At 50.1% G+C, this 13,010-nt stretch overlaps 1 pseudogene; it reads left to right on the plus strand.

Moving 5' to 3' along the window:
- The window catches only part of LOC129785692 (hydrocephalus-inducing protein homolog), a 67,198-nt pseudogene that overhangs the window by 21,578 nt on the left and 32,610 nt on the right, over positions 1-13,010 (plus strand).

Consider the following 13,010-nt stretch of genomic DNA (forward strand, 5'->3'; position numbering starts at 1 on the left):
GTCCCGGCTTTGCCTCAAAGAAAAGTGACAAATAGTTGGTGTTTAGGGGGCTTTTAAAGTGCATCCCCTCAAGCAGGAATGAGGTTTTTTGGAATCGGGTTTTGCTGGGAGTTGCTGAGTCGGAGGCGGGAGGAACCTTGATTCTCCGTTACGGTGTGCATATGCACGTGTGAAGCTTCATTCCTTGGCGGTGCTATGTTTGAAGCGCGACGTGGGAATGCGTGCCTCTGTCAGACTCGCTCCAATGCCGCTGTCTCTTACACATCTGTCCCCTGCACTGCTTCTACGTTGTTTTGCCGCAGAGCCTTGTTCTTTCTTTTTGCCTTCTCCCACAGCTCACGACATCAGGACTAATGCAGCCAGGACTTGAGGGCTCTTGGGATTTGGCAGGAAGAGCTCGCTGCCTCCCGAGATAGGTGTAACATTTATATTAGGCTAGGAGAAGCTGAGGTCAGGCCACAGAAACACCATCAGCTTTACGCTTCACTGAAGAGTAAGCGGGGAATATCTTTAGGAAAAGGCGCCATGTTAGAATGCTTCTGTCGGCCTTGGCTCAGCAGGGGTATGTTGTGGTGCCGAACGAGGCGCTTCCTCAGTTGCGTGAAGGCACTTGGCGTGTGTTTCCTCTCGCCTGAGAGGGAGGTTTGGTTTGTCCCTGTTCCTCAGCGTTGGTCCTTGGAAGTGTGGTGTCCTAACCGAGGGGATACTGTGTGCTGCTTTAGCCCGGCAAAGAGCATTTTAGTTGTCTTGGGTTTGTGGAAGTTACAAATGCTCCTGTATCTTCCAAACACTTATGTAGCCTCACGACTTATTTCAGCTTTGTCTAATGTTTTCCAGTTATTGACATATTCACGGAGAATGGTTGATGCTCACTCAGAGGAGCTTATTGTTTTGGGTAACAGTTTCTAGGACGGGTGACTGAAATATCAGCTAGGGAAGCACAAAAACGTGCCTTATTTGTATGCCTATACAGAATCTATAGGATAAAATTCAGAGGGCTAGAATTTCTCTGGGGCAGATGAGCAGTGACAGTGGAGATTAGGGCCGTAGGGTTTATACTTTGTGACGGAACAGAGTGAGCGAATAATTAGGGCCAGGATCTTCGTGGCTTGCTTTGAAAAACCTGAGAGTCTTGTTCTTACTGAAACAGCTGGTTCCCCCATAGTCAATCTTTGCAAAAGTCATTTGTGTGGGTAGGCCACGGGGATAAACTCTCTGCTGGCTCCGAGATGGGTGTTTTCCCAGGAACACGTGCAGCTCCCTGGGAGATGAACCCAGGATTTCATTCCTGCCTGCCAGTACAATGTTGCAGTTATTTTGAAATAAACTACGAATTGCGAAGGAGAGCAAGGGGATAATGAAGGGATTATCTCTCTAGCTTTGAAGCGTACAGGTAAGTGAAAGGCTGCTGAGATGAATTGCTAAAGTGAAGCAGAAACGTGTAATCAATCAGTCTTTTGAGGTGTGGTGCAGAGTTTATTGCAGGAGTAGTGCAGAGCACCAGACAGCGTTCCCTGACCTCGCGTGGCGAGCCCTGGCTAATGTGTCCGGCACCACGGCAGGCTCCCTGTGACGCGCGTACAGAAAGCAGCCGGGTTGCTCTTTCAGAGCCACCAACGGAGTGTTTATTAAGAAACAGAAGTGCTAAGAGCAAAACAGCAGTTTAAGGTGTTGGGAGGCGTTTCCCTCGCTTGGCTGTGTATCAGTACTGACTTGCTCGCAGGCAGCAGTCGTTCTCAATGGATCACACCCTTCTTAGGGTGACTTACGCAGGATCAGGTGAACGTTGCTTAAATTTCTGCTGAAGCTGGGTCAGATCTGTCCCTAGCATTGCTTAAGCAAGCATGGAGCTCTTCCATGTGAACAAGTCACAATTTTTCCCTTAGCGTATGATTTGGTTGATTTAAATTGTGTGTCTTTTGGGCTGGTTAGGAGCACAGGTACTGTCCCCTGGATAGACTGTGTGTGTGGTGGCGGTTCTGTTGCTACAAATTTATGGATGAGTGTGGAGAAAATGTTTGCTGCTATGAGCGTAATGATTTACAATGAAAACTTGTCCTTCAGTGCTTTACATGCCTAAACTCCTCCTTTTCGCCTGTGTACATGTGTCTGGGTGTGAAAAATCCCAGCTCGTACTGAAATGAGGGTGACTTGGGATGTTCTGGGCTCCAGCATATCCCTGTCCAGCACCTTAACATCAGATTATGGTACTTGAAAGGGTTTCTGAAACCTGCGTGCGAAGCACTCGTACAGCTTTGGAAAAGGTTTCAATACCACTGAAAGTCCTGTCGGTCACTTGGCCTTTCCCAGATGACGTTCAGCCCACCCTGTGTGGACCGTGTGGATGTGGGAAAATAAGTTTATGGAGGTAAGTCCTAGTCTCAACCAATCCAGTATTCATAAAGTTTCGATATTCTTTCAGCTGTCAAGTCCTGCTCAAGTGAGATGATGCCCAAGCTGCTTGCCCTGAGTGCTGCTGATTGTACACCAAACCCAGTTTGCTGCAGTAACAACATTTATTGCAACCTGGCAGCGTAGCACCAGCTTGGTGTGGGAAGGTGAGCTTTGCTCAGGGACACGTGGCTGAGGAGATGCATGACGGGTTCCCAGAGGTGTGCCAGAGGTGCAAAGCAAATCCACCAGTCCAATGCCATCCAAAACAATAACGTCTACGGCAGGTGCTCCATGCAGGTGAAGAAGGCTGCCAGAGACAGGAGGTGCTGGCGAGATGCTTGGAGTTGTGGAAGGAGAATTGCTTCTCTACTCAGAGCTCCCTAAATGCTGACTCACATTAGGCTCCTGTCTCCAACGAGTACTAGTATAGTATGATGGGTGGTCTTCAAGGTGTAGGACCAGATCCTGTGCCTGTATGTGGGTGCCTCCAGTGCCCACTGGCCCTTGTGGCAAGGCACTACAACACGCTTCTAGCCCAGGGGATCTGTGGTGCGGTATTGAAATTCCTCTGTGCAGTTTTTCCCCATCGGTTGCTGCATCCCTTGGCATCTCTTTGTCAGCACAGAAAACTTCAGTAATTAGCAAAGCACCACTGAGCTTGTGCGTGGCCGACGGACGCTATGTATTGAGATGCTTTTATTGCTGTCAGTAATAAAAGTAGTGATGCGGATGGCTCTCTTTCAGTAGCTCTGTGAGTCTAATGCAGAAGCAAAAGCCTGGGGCAGGATCTCACCCTCTTTGAGGGGGGAGATCAGAACCCATACCCATAGGAGTATTTTAGGAGACAGCACACCCAAGAGGAGGCAGCCCTCAAGCAGAACTGCCTATTCCATTACTCTTCTGTCTCCCCTTGGTTCAGAGCCCCAAAAAGCGGTTTCCCCAGAAGAGAGGTAACGTGTGTGGCTCAGGAGTAGTTCTCGGTGGTTTTAGTCCTGCTGGAAGCCTCCAGCCTTGTGCTAAAAGCCTGCTGAGGAACCGTCTAGGTGTTTGGCAGATGAATACCCTGTTTTCCCTCAACTTCCCACACAGCTTGCAGGAGGGCTGACAGCTGCTGAGCAGGAGCTGTGCTAAAGCAAATCTTGGCTTGTTTGCTGTGGATGGCAGACCCAGGCTCAGAGCATCCTTTGTGGTTCTGCACACCCAGGGCACAGATGGGAGAGTTCAGCCTCGGCTCCTCAATTGCTTACTTCAAGGGCAGGTAGAAAGTGCGAGCAGGGTCTGATTCTGGCTCCGTGGTTGTTAATCAGAGTGAGTTTTCCTGCGCTGGCTCAGTTCCTGTCCCCGTAGGAAGTGGGTGAAGTCATGTCTCCCCTCCTGAGCCCTGGGCAGCAAAACTTGCTCTGTGCCAGATTCAGGTTATTCCTATATGGCAGGAGGGAGCAGCTAAATAGGCTTCTTCAGTGCAGCACGCTGGGAGCTGGATGTGGAGCAGAGCTTGCCTTGCCCTGGGTCAGGGAGGGGTCTGGCTGCCTTGTTCCCCCGCCGCTGAGCTTTGCTGCCTGGCCCTGGAAGCAGGGGGTCCCCAGCACCGTTTCCTCCCCATTGCTGCTTGCTAGGCGTGGGGCAAATGCCAGCAGCCTCGTAGAATCATAGAATGATGGAGGTTGGAAAAGACCTTGAAGATGACCAAGTCCAACTTAACCCCGGATTGCCAAGCCCACCACTAAACTGTGTCCCGAAGCACCACATCTGTGTGTTTGTCAAACGCGTCAGGGGTGGTGATTCCAGCCTGCAGCGTGGAGAAGCAAGCCCTGCCGGAGCCGTCTCCTCCCTGGCAGGCTCCCACCAGCCCCCCAGTCCCGAAGGCTGGCCAGCAGCTGCTGCTTAGGCTGCCCGCACTCAGGGGGCTGCTGCAGGGGGGTTTGGTACTGAGCACCGGAGAGCTACTGGGATGTGTGGTTTGGGTTGGTCAGTAAGCGTGATGAGCTGGCCTCAGATCTTCCCCTTCCTCTAAGCCAGCACCAACACTTGCACGATAGACAAGATCTCCTTAGGGCAACGTAAGCATAAAAAATAATAACAAAAGAATTTCTTGGGTAGATCTGGAAGAACTGGCTGGGGATCACTGTATTTAGTGCGGCAGCAATGCTCAGGGTGGCAGGGGATGTCAGAAGAGGATCTGGGTCTTCTGCCCTACGCAGGATGGCCTGAGCCACTGCCCTGAGGTGCCTCTGCCCTTCTCGGCCTAACCACAGGCAGCTTCTCTGTGCTGCAGCAGCCTCTGGAGCTGTGAGTGATAACCGCCAGCTTGAGAAAGCACCGAGGTTTCATCACAAATGGGGGAAAATGAGGCATGAGATCACAGGAAAAATCAAGGCATATGAAACACGATTAATTAGGGAGCTGATGTGGAGCTCTTCAGTCACCTGTGGCACGACAGAGAGTTTGGTGTGGTGTGTTAGAGCCATTTGGGTTTGGTGAAGATGACGGTAACTACAGAACCGGGTGTGCTCGGCTGGCAGCAGGGCAAGCACAGCCTGTGCATCTCGGCCGCGGTGGGAAACTGTGGTAGGGGCTGCATCGCGTTGCAAATGGGCCGAGGGGAATTGTCAGGGGCGTTGCTGACTGCTCAGCTCCTGCACAGATCAGCATGGGGTTCCCAGCCGGGAATGTCGGTGTGTTGGGGTGCTGAATCCCTTTCTTCAGCTGAAATTGATGCTGGGCTTAGCTGAATCAGCTTACGTTGGTAAATGAGGCCACCTCTGCAAGGGCTTGGCGGTGTGTTAGTGGCCACTGTACACACGCAGGAAGCTCATTAAATCCCAGCCCTACGTGTTTGTTGATGTTTGAGGCTGAACGAGTAACGGCAGCACGGATGTGCCATCACCTCTGGGCATCTCAGCTACTCGCAAGAGTAAAACATTACCTTGCTGTGATATTAGTCTGTGGTTTTGTGCAGACTTTGGAGAAGACAACCACCTCTGCATGCCTCTCTTCTCTTTCCTTTAAGAACCCCCTTTCTACCGAAGGTCTTGTCATCTTGCCAGGCTGGCACTACCATCAGTAGCTTCCAGGAACTTGTTTGAAAACAAAATGAAAATCCTATTGACTTAGCCTCTAGATCAAGCCTTTTTCTTTGTCTTTTCTCTCTGCAAACCCACGGATGGATGTGGATAGGCAGCAGGGTTTAGCTGAGGTTCAGCCCTTGCTGTGTTGCGCTTCACGTTCCTGAGATCACTCAGGTTGCTGAGCCCTCGCGGTTTGTGCCGACTCCAGCCGGAGCGGAGGAGGCTCAGGACTTGCCTGAGCAAACCCTCTGCCTCGCTGCATCTTGACCTGAGCTGTGCCTGTGTCGTGCAGGGTACCAGGGTGGGAATGCCAAAACCATTTCTGGTTTTAACCTTGGTCTGGTGTGAGCGTTCACAGCGGCTCTGATGTCGCAGTGTGTTCGGTTCCTATCGAGCTAAATTCACGGCAACAGCCCCATAGCTTCTGGTGGCCACCGCTGTGTGCCACTGCTGGTCAGGTCTGTAGCTCTTCATCGCCGCGCAATTCTCCGATCCTTCAACACCAGGCAGGCTGGTAGTGGCTTCTTACCAGTGCTGGGAGGTGGGGAAACCTTCTGCTTCCCTAAGCAGCAGCCTCTCTTGGCTCCAAAGCTTTACTGTAGTGCGTGAACTGATGTAATTATTTCCGTTTGTGTTTAGTGCTAGCAGATGCAGACAAACTTGTTTTGTTTGGTGATTTTTAAAGATCTTGTTTCCTGTGTTATCCTAAGGTGTAAGCCAGGCTCTGACGCCGTGGTTATTACAAGAGGCTGCTCCAGCTTTTCCTTGGACTGCCAGGCATTTAAGAACTTTGCAAAGGGATTTTCCTTTCTGCTTGCCTCAGGTCGTGGGTGCATGTTGTGCTTTTCTTCCTTCACTTGTGAGAATTCCCAGCAGGATTGGCTAGTTTCTGTTGGACTTTTATGTTCTTGTACGTCTGCTTCAAAGCGAGTGCAGGGTGGCATATACTGTAGGCAAAAAAAGGTGTAAATAGGAGTTGATGCAATTATATGTTGACTTTGCATCTTAATCGTAGCAGTGCTGCAACGGACTGAGGATTGGTAACTAATACGTTATACAAATAATTGGTTATATAGGCTTTTATGGTTCAAATCAATTAGATTGATGGGTGAGTATAATTGCTCTCCAAAGTGTTCCTTTATGTCAGATCAGCTAACAGTTAACAACTGTTTCCTGTCTTTGTTCCCCTTTTCCACAACTGCCTGTAACAATGATTTTTCTTTATATATACTGTTTTAGATAAGGTTGTTAAATTTCTTGCAAACAGAGTATGGCCTTCGCCCCTCTCTAGGGCCTTCTGTTTCAAAGCCGATGGTCTGTCGCTTTGAGGGTAGAAGAAGAGGAATTAAGTTTGTGCTTCATTTGCTTGATCGTTTTTTTTTTTTGTTAGTCATGGCTTTATATCTCCCAAACTATGTAACACCCCTTCTGACAACAATGCTGCTAAAGCAACCCGTGGCGTTGACTGCATGAGCACGGCTTGGGGGTGGGTGCTCGGAGGGTTATTTGGAGTTAAAAGTCTCCTTTTGGCTCTTTTGTTCATCCCCAGAAGCAGACTTCCATGTGACGCCGCCTATCCCGTTCTTAGCCTGTGAAGGATTTCTGGGAGAATGTAGTTTTCATCTCTTTGCAGGGCATCCTGGACTGCAGCTTGTCTCTTCTATCATCAGTGGAAATCACTAGTATGTTCTTAGGTGCCATGAACCCTGGATGCGTTTCGGGGCAGAACTGACCATTCATTAGTCTCCTTTCCTGGTGGATCAATCAGCGTTTGCTGAGAAGCAGAAGAGTAGCTTGAAGGGTGATTGATTTATGAAGTGGCGTATTAAGCATGTCTTTGCCAGGCAATCAGAAGGAAGGTTCCTGCCCTGTCTTTCCCCGTGGGCCAAAAGCAATGTTTCAGTGATCAGCAACCCCAGCGTATCATGGCTGTAGTACCAATAATGATTATATATAGCCCACGGCATCCTGGATGTGCGGCAGCGCTGTCTTGTGTTATCCAACAGTTTCATTGTCCTTTCAGTCCATTCTGCGAGGCTCCGTCACACTGGGCAGCACAAAGGCTCTGTGCTGGCTCCCAGATATTCCTGCGCTGGAGTATTCCATCCCGTAAGAAAGCCAACAGCCCTTCCTAAGCACGGTGCGGAGGAGGTAATGGGGAATCCTTTGGGTGCTCCATTACAGGAGGATGCACAACAAGGAGCCTGGTGGAAAGCAAGGTGACTCCTAAGTGCAGGAGAGCCGTCTGAAGAGCCTGCGACCTGTCCCGTAGACGCTGTGGCTGGTCATTGCTCTCCATCTCCCTTTTCCTGCCCATCTGTTGTCTCACGGTGGCTTGCAGTGCTCTGGGGTAGCAGATCCTTTCCTTGCGATGGGCTGCATGGGCTCAGAGGGGGCTTTGCTGGGGGCTTTAGCTGTTGACAGCATCAGCTGTGGCAGCAGTGATGATTAGGGTGCCCTGAGCTTTGTTGTAGCCTGGGCAATGGTCCTGTAGAAACCCCTGTGCTGGCAGCAGTTATTTAATGGTGAGGTTTATAAACAAGCTGCTCCTAGGGCTGGAGTAACTAGCACGATGGTTTTAATGATGTCTGAAGGTAGCTCATGAGCACTGCCTCAGAGAAGCACTTAAAAATGACTGTCACTGCCCTGTGTTTTGCTCTAGTGCTGGAAATAGGAGCGTGGGGACTGACAGGTGGCCTTTGTCAGAGACCCAGCACACTTTGTAGGTGATGCCATTAGCTTCCTGACAGCAAAACAGCTCAGAGCAGCGCTCCTGACTCTGACCGAGGTAGCTCTGTGGGAGGTGCAGCCAAAAGCATATGGTGGGGAGGGCTGGATCCAGCCGCAGGGGACTCCTCTCGCTTTCCAGAGATCGTTAGCCTGGTGAAGTGACTCCCTTCTCCGGTGGTGAAGTGGTACCAGCAGACCTTTGCATGCTGTTTGAAAAACCAGAATATGCTGGTGATGGTGAGGCAGCTGGGTATCGTGATAGTAGCAGGAGCAAAAGAACTGCTCAAAGGGTCGATGTGGAGGTACAATGACACTTCTGAGTGAAGAGCTCGGCTTTCGTTGCTTGCTTGTATTTTCAGTGAAAAAGCAGCAGGACCTGTCTCTTTTAGAAGAGGTGAGAGCCAGGCATAGTTTTCTGACAAACTGGGCAAATTAACTTAAACTTGCTTTCCCTGTTACCCAAATATTCTGAACCTGACTGTCATGCACTCCTAAAAAGGTTTAAAATCCAAATTCAGCGAGGAGGGAGTTACAGGGATAGAGGGAGAATATTACGGTGAGGATGAAAGGCAGCAGAGTGCTGTTTTGTTTCTCTTCAGTCTAATCCATCTGGCTACCAGCTTCCTAATATTTAGAGCAGTAATCGATGGAGGAAGGTACTGGCTGTTGAATGCTGGGAACGCATTCTTCATAAAACCTGAAATTTGTTTTGAAATCTTGTTCAAGGGTTTGCTTAATATTCGGAAAGATATTTTAGCTCTTCTGTAAATTCCCTCTCCTCCTGCACAACAGGCCCCCCAGAGGATGACCCAGTGCTGGGTTTCTTACTTTCAGATAGTTAAAAGTTACCATGATGTGCTGAGATACCGGTGGCCATAGCCATGCAGATGGATGCTGGAATAAAACACGGTGGTGTTCCCGCTGTCTCAGAGAGCATCGCTCAGGAGTGCACAGCCCAAAGCACCTGCTCTACTGCTGTGTAAGAAGCCTCTCTTTTAATTTCAAGTTCAGGTGTTGCTTTGTTCAGGTTGCAGAGTGAGCTGTGTCCTGCTGTCTCTGGGAAATACGTCAAAAGCATGTAAGAATGAGAGAGCTGACAGCCTGTAATAAGATCATCGTGTTGTGTAAGTAACGATAGGGCAGGTACGTCTGGATTCAGTAAATGTGCTTTCATGGCAGCAAAGCATCCCAAAGCACAGACCCACGGACATTACCCCATCAGGTGAAATACCTAGGGCTACATTGCTGGTACAGTACAGAGATTGTTTTGTTGTTGTTTTTTTCTTTTCCTCCAGACTTATATATTAAACCATCAAGAGTCTTAAATAAATGTCACATCTAATTTGGCACCCAGGCCATGAAGCCTGCAGCTGCCCTGGGCCAACCCTGACAGCTCTGCTGTGTCAGTTTATCTGCCTGGCAGAAAGACCTGCTGCTCCCTCCTGACTCGCTGGCGTCTGCACGCTCTCGTCTGTACCGGGAGGTTTGTGGGTTTACACAGTCAGCACGATGCCAGATCCTTCTCTCTGTGGTAGAAGGTGCTCCGGCAAAGCCCTCCAGCCTTCAGAAGCGTCCTCGGTGCCTGCAGCCGGGAGTGTAAGTGCTCTCCAGGAGAGCAGCGGTAGGGGATGCTTAGCAAAGCGTGTAGAAGCAGGCAGTGCATATGCTTTCTCCCTCGTGGGCCTTGGAGGCAGCATTTTTCTGTGCTGGAGGCTTTATTCACGTCTTTGTTTAATCGCTTCTGATGGTTTTACCTTCCAAGCCTTTGTCCAGTTGCTTTGTGGATTTATAGCGATGAGCGCCTGTAGGCACCTATGGCAGTACGTTCCAAAGGAAGGAATATTCCTAGGAAAAGTACTAGAACTACTTTTCTCTCATTTTAACTAATACCATTTCAGGCCCTCGGGTTCCTGTTTTACAACAAATTGTGACAATTTTTTCCTTGTTCACTTTTTCCCAGGCCATTCATACTTCTACAAACCTACCTATCTCCTGTGTGGTTTCTAGGTTGAGGAATCCTGTTCAGTCTTCGTATAGAAGCTGCTCTGTACTTCGGAGAAGGGCAGAAATTTCAAAGGCTTCAGCCTGGTTTTTAAGATCAGAACTATACCCATTATTTCAAGACCCACCTGGCCATGGGTTTAGACAGCGAGATCATGATAGTTTTCGTGGAGTTCATTTTGCAGTAGTTGAAGATGTCAACATCAGGCTAGACAGGAACTCCTTGACAGCTGGGAAGACCTACATCACGCTGTCAAACCACAGATCCGTGGTCATCCACAATCGGAGTAAAGTCATAGCCCACTCCAGTGGAAGGCTTTTGTTAGTCAAGAAGAGGAGGATCAGGAGAAGCTGAGGTTCATTGGGAAGATTCATTTAAGTAAGACACGCTGCCCAAGGGTAAAACTAACGTACGGCCTCAGAGGGATGTTGGTGCTTTTTTGAATGGCGTAGGACAAGTAAACCATCCACGACACCAGGGTGTCCCCCCCTGGGCTTCAGGGTAATGGAGCTCAGTGCTTCCCATTCCGGTTCCATCCATGTTCCAGCTCATGTTTTGGGGAGGAAAGGTTGCATTTCCTCGGAGAGCAAATTCCCATCTGTGGGAGCCCTAAGTCAGTGAGGCCAGGTCCCTGGGCTCGCAGAGGGTCTGTGAGGCTGAGGAAGGTGTCGGCGCTCCTTACCTGGGACTGCGTTGAGCGGTAGCACCTAACAGCTGCAGGCAGCGTACCTGCTGTGATATTCACTGCAGTTTCTTCCCCTCCAGCTTTGATAAGATGGCAACCTTCTTCAGCCTTCTTGTCCAGTAGTGCGCAGGGCAGGGTGCTTTGCTGGCCCCGAACGTTGAGGCCATCCGGCTGTAGGATGCTGAATTGCCTTGCGCTGTCCCGGCTTCCAGCACAGCGAGGTATCCCTGCCCCTTCTCCGGGGCTCGGAGAGTTCGGAGGTGGAGGGTTCTGCGGGGAAGGCAGGGCAGCACAGGACTTGGAAGTGCCTTGGGGCGTCAGCACCTGTGTCTTCGTGGTGCTGAGAGGTGGGGCAGGCTCTCCACAGGGTGTCTCTGAAGCTTTGAAATTCCGTTTGGGGCAGCAGGGAAACACTTCTAGCCCAAGGGGATGCACTGGAAAAGACACTTAGAAGCTGGGGTGATTTAGGGAGTCCTTGTGTGCCTTCTCAGAGTTGAATGGCTGTAGGTGTATAGGAGTTAGTCTGAACCCAGAGCTGGTCAGGAAACTGCCTTCAGCTGGAGAACTTTTTGAGGGCTTCTGAGCAAATAAAGTTCAGTGTAATTAGGTCAGAAATGCCTTGAAGGCCAAAACTAGTTTTCCACTCTTCTCTGTTTTTAATTGCGCAGTGTGTGACTTCTGTGCAAGATCAGTGTGTTAACAGAAAAAGTCTCATGACCTTCTCTTAGTACGTCCCTGCGCCATTCTTTTAGCATCTCTTCCCACCTGCCTATCTCAGATGGGACCCTGAGTGATCCTCTCTCCCCTCAGAAGCAACCAGGTTTCCCCACAGTTAACTTCAACCCATTTTTTTCCAATGGCACTTGATCTTATGCCAGCTCGTGTTCTGTACTCTGAGCAGAGTGCTTTGTTCTTCCTTACTTGCAGTCTTAGGGGTGGTCATCGCTCCGAGGCCACTGTCCTGCTGTAGCAGAAGCTTTTGAGATGTCAGAGCAGAGAGGACTTTTACAATGGGAGGAGGCAGTTCAGCACCCTGCGCTTGGCTGTCACCCCAAAAGACCTGGATCATCACAAGGTCTACCCAGGGGTTTGCTCTGTCTCCCTCCTGCAGGACTTTCTGGGATTCAACAATGGAATTATTGTCTGTTGATGAAGGCTTAGTTGAGGGTTGCTCATCTTGGTGCCTGGAAGCCCCCCTCATGCACAGCGCTGTAGGTCAGCCGTGGAAAAACATTTCTCATGACACTCCACAGGGAGCAAGCCAAAGAAAGTATTTTTGGCACTGGTGACAGCATTTGCCCGAGGCTCTGTCTGCGTGCTGCTAGTAATGTCCATGGCTGTGTTTCCTTTCTAAATGTATTGGAATTTAGCTGGGTGGTGATTGCGGTCCTGTTTATACCACGTTGCCCTGATGTGCTGTGTATGGAGCCTTCCCCTCATCCCCCTCGAGTAGTCACCTGCTGGTCCTTGGTGGCCAGGGGACTGGAGCGTGAAGGGGGCACATCCACGTGCCAGCTGGGAAGCAAGTGCTCTGCAGCAGTGCTCCCTTCTCACCTCTCGGTTGCGAGCTTTAAACACTAGAATGATTGCTGCTACAACTACCGAGTGAGGGAGAGGTGACCTGTGTCAAAGCTCTGTGGAGAAGGCCAAAAAGAGAAAAATGTTGAAGTGGTTCAAGGCTGGATGTAAGGGTTTGCATTCAGAGATGCTGGTCCTGCCTTCGTTATTGGGTGATGCTAGGCAAAGTCCCTTCACCTCTCGGGGCCTCTGTCTTCATGCATATAAACCCATTAATTTCACTGAAGTGATGCAATGCCTGAAAGTCCGTGAGTTGGCTTTTCAAATGCTCTGGGGTCCTCTGCTGGATGGCAGTGTAGGCAGTGGAGCAGATCTAGTTTGCTTATCCCTGCCAGTCCAAAAGGGAAGGTAAAAAAGAGTGATGCTGGTAACCTGCAGCTGAATCCCAGCTGCTCTCCCCTTGCCAGCGAAGCACTGCAGTGTGTGCTCCTTCATCTTCATCCATCTCCCCCAGCACCTCTACGGGAGGAAAAGCCATCTGAGGGTGTTGGTGGGTTGTCCATTAGTCGTGGCAGTAGCTTTGAGCCAGGAGGCTCTCCTGAGGGCTGCTAGC

Source organism: Falco peregrinus, chromosome 14 (assembly GCF_023634155.1).
Source record: "Falco peregrinus isolate bFalPer1 chromosome 14, bFalPer1.pri, whole genome shotgun sequence".
NCBI classification, from domain to species: domain Eukaryota; kingdom Metazoa; phylum Chordata; class Aves; order Falconiformes; family Falconidae; genus Falco; species Falco peregrinus.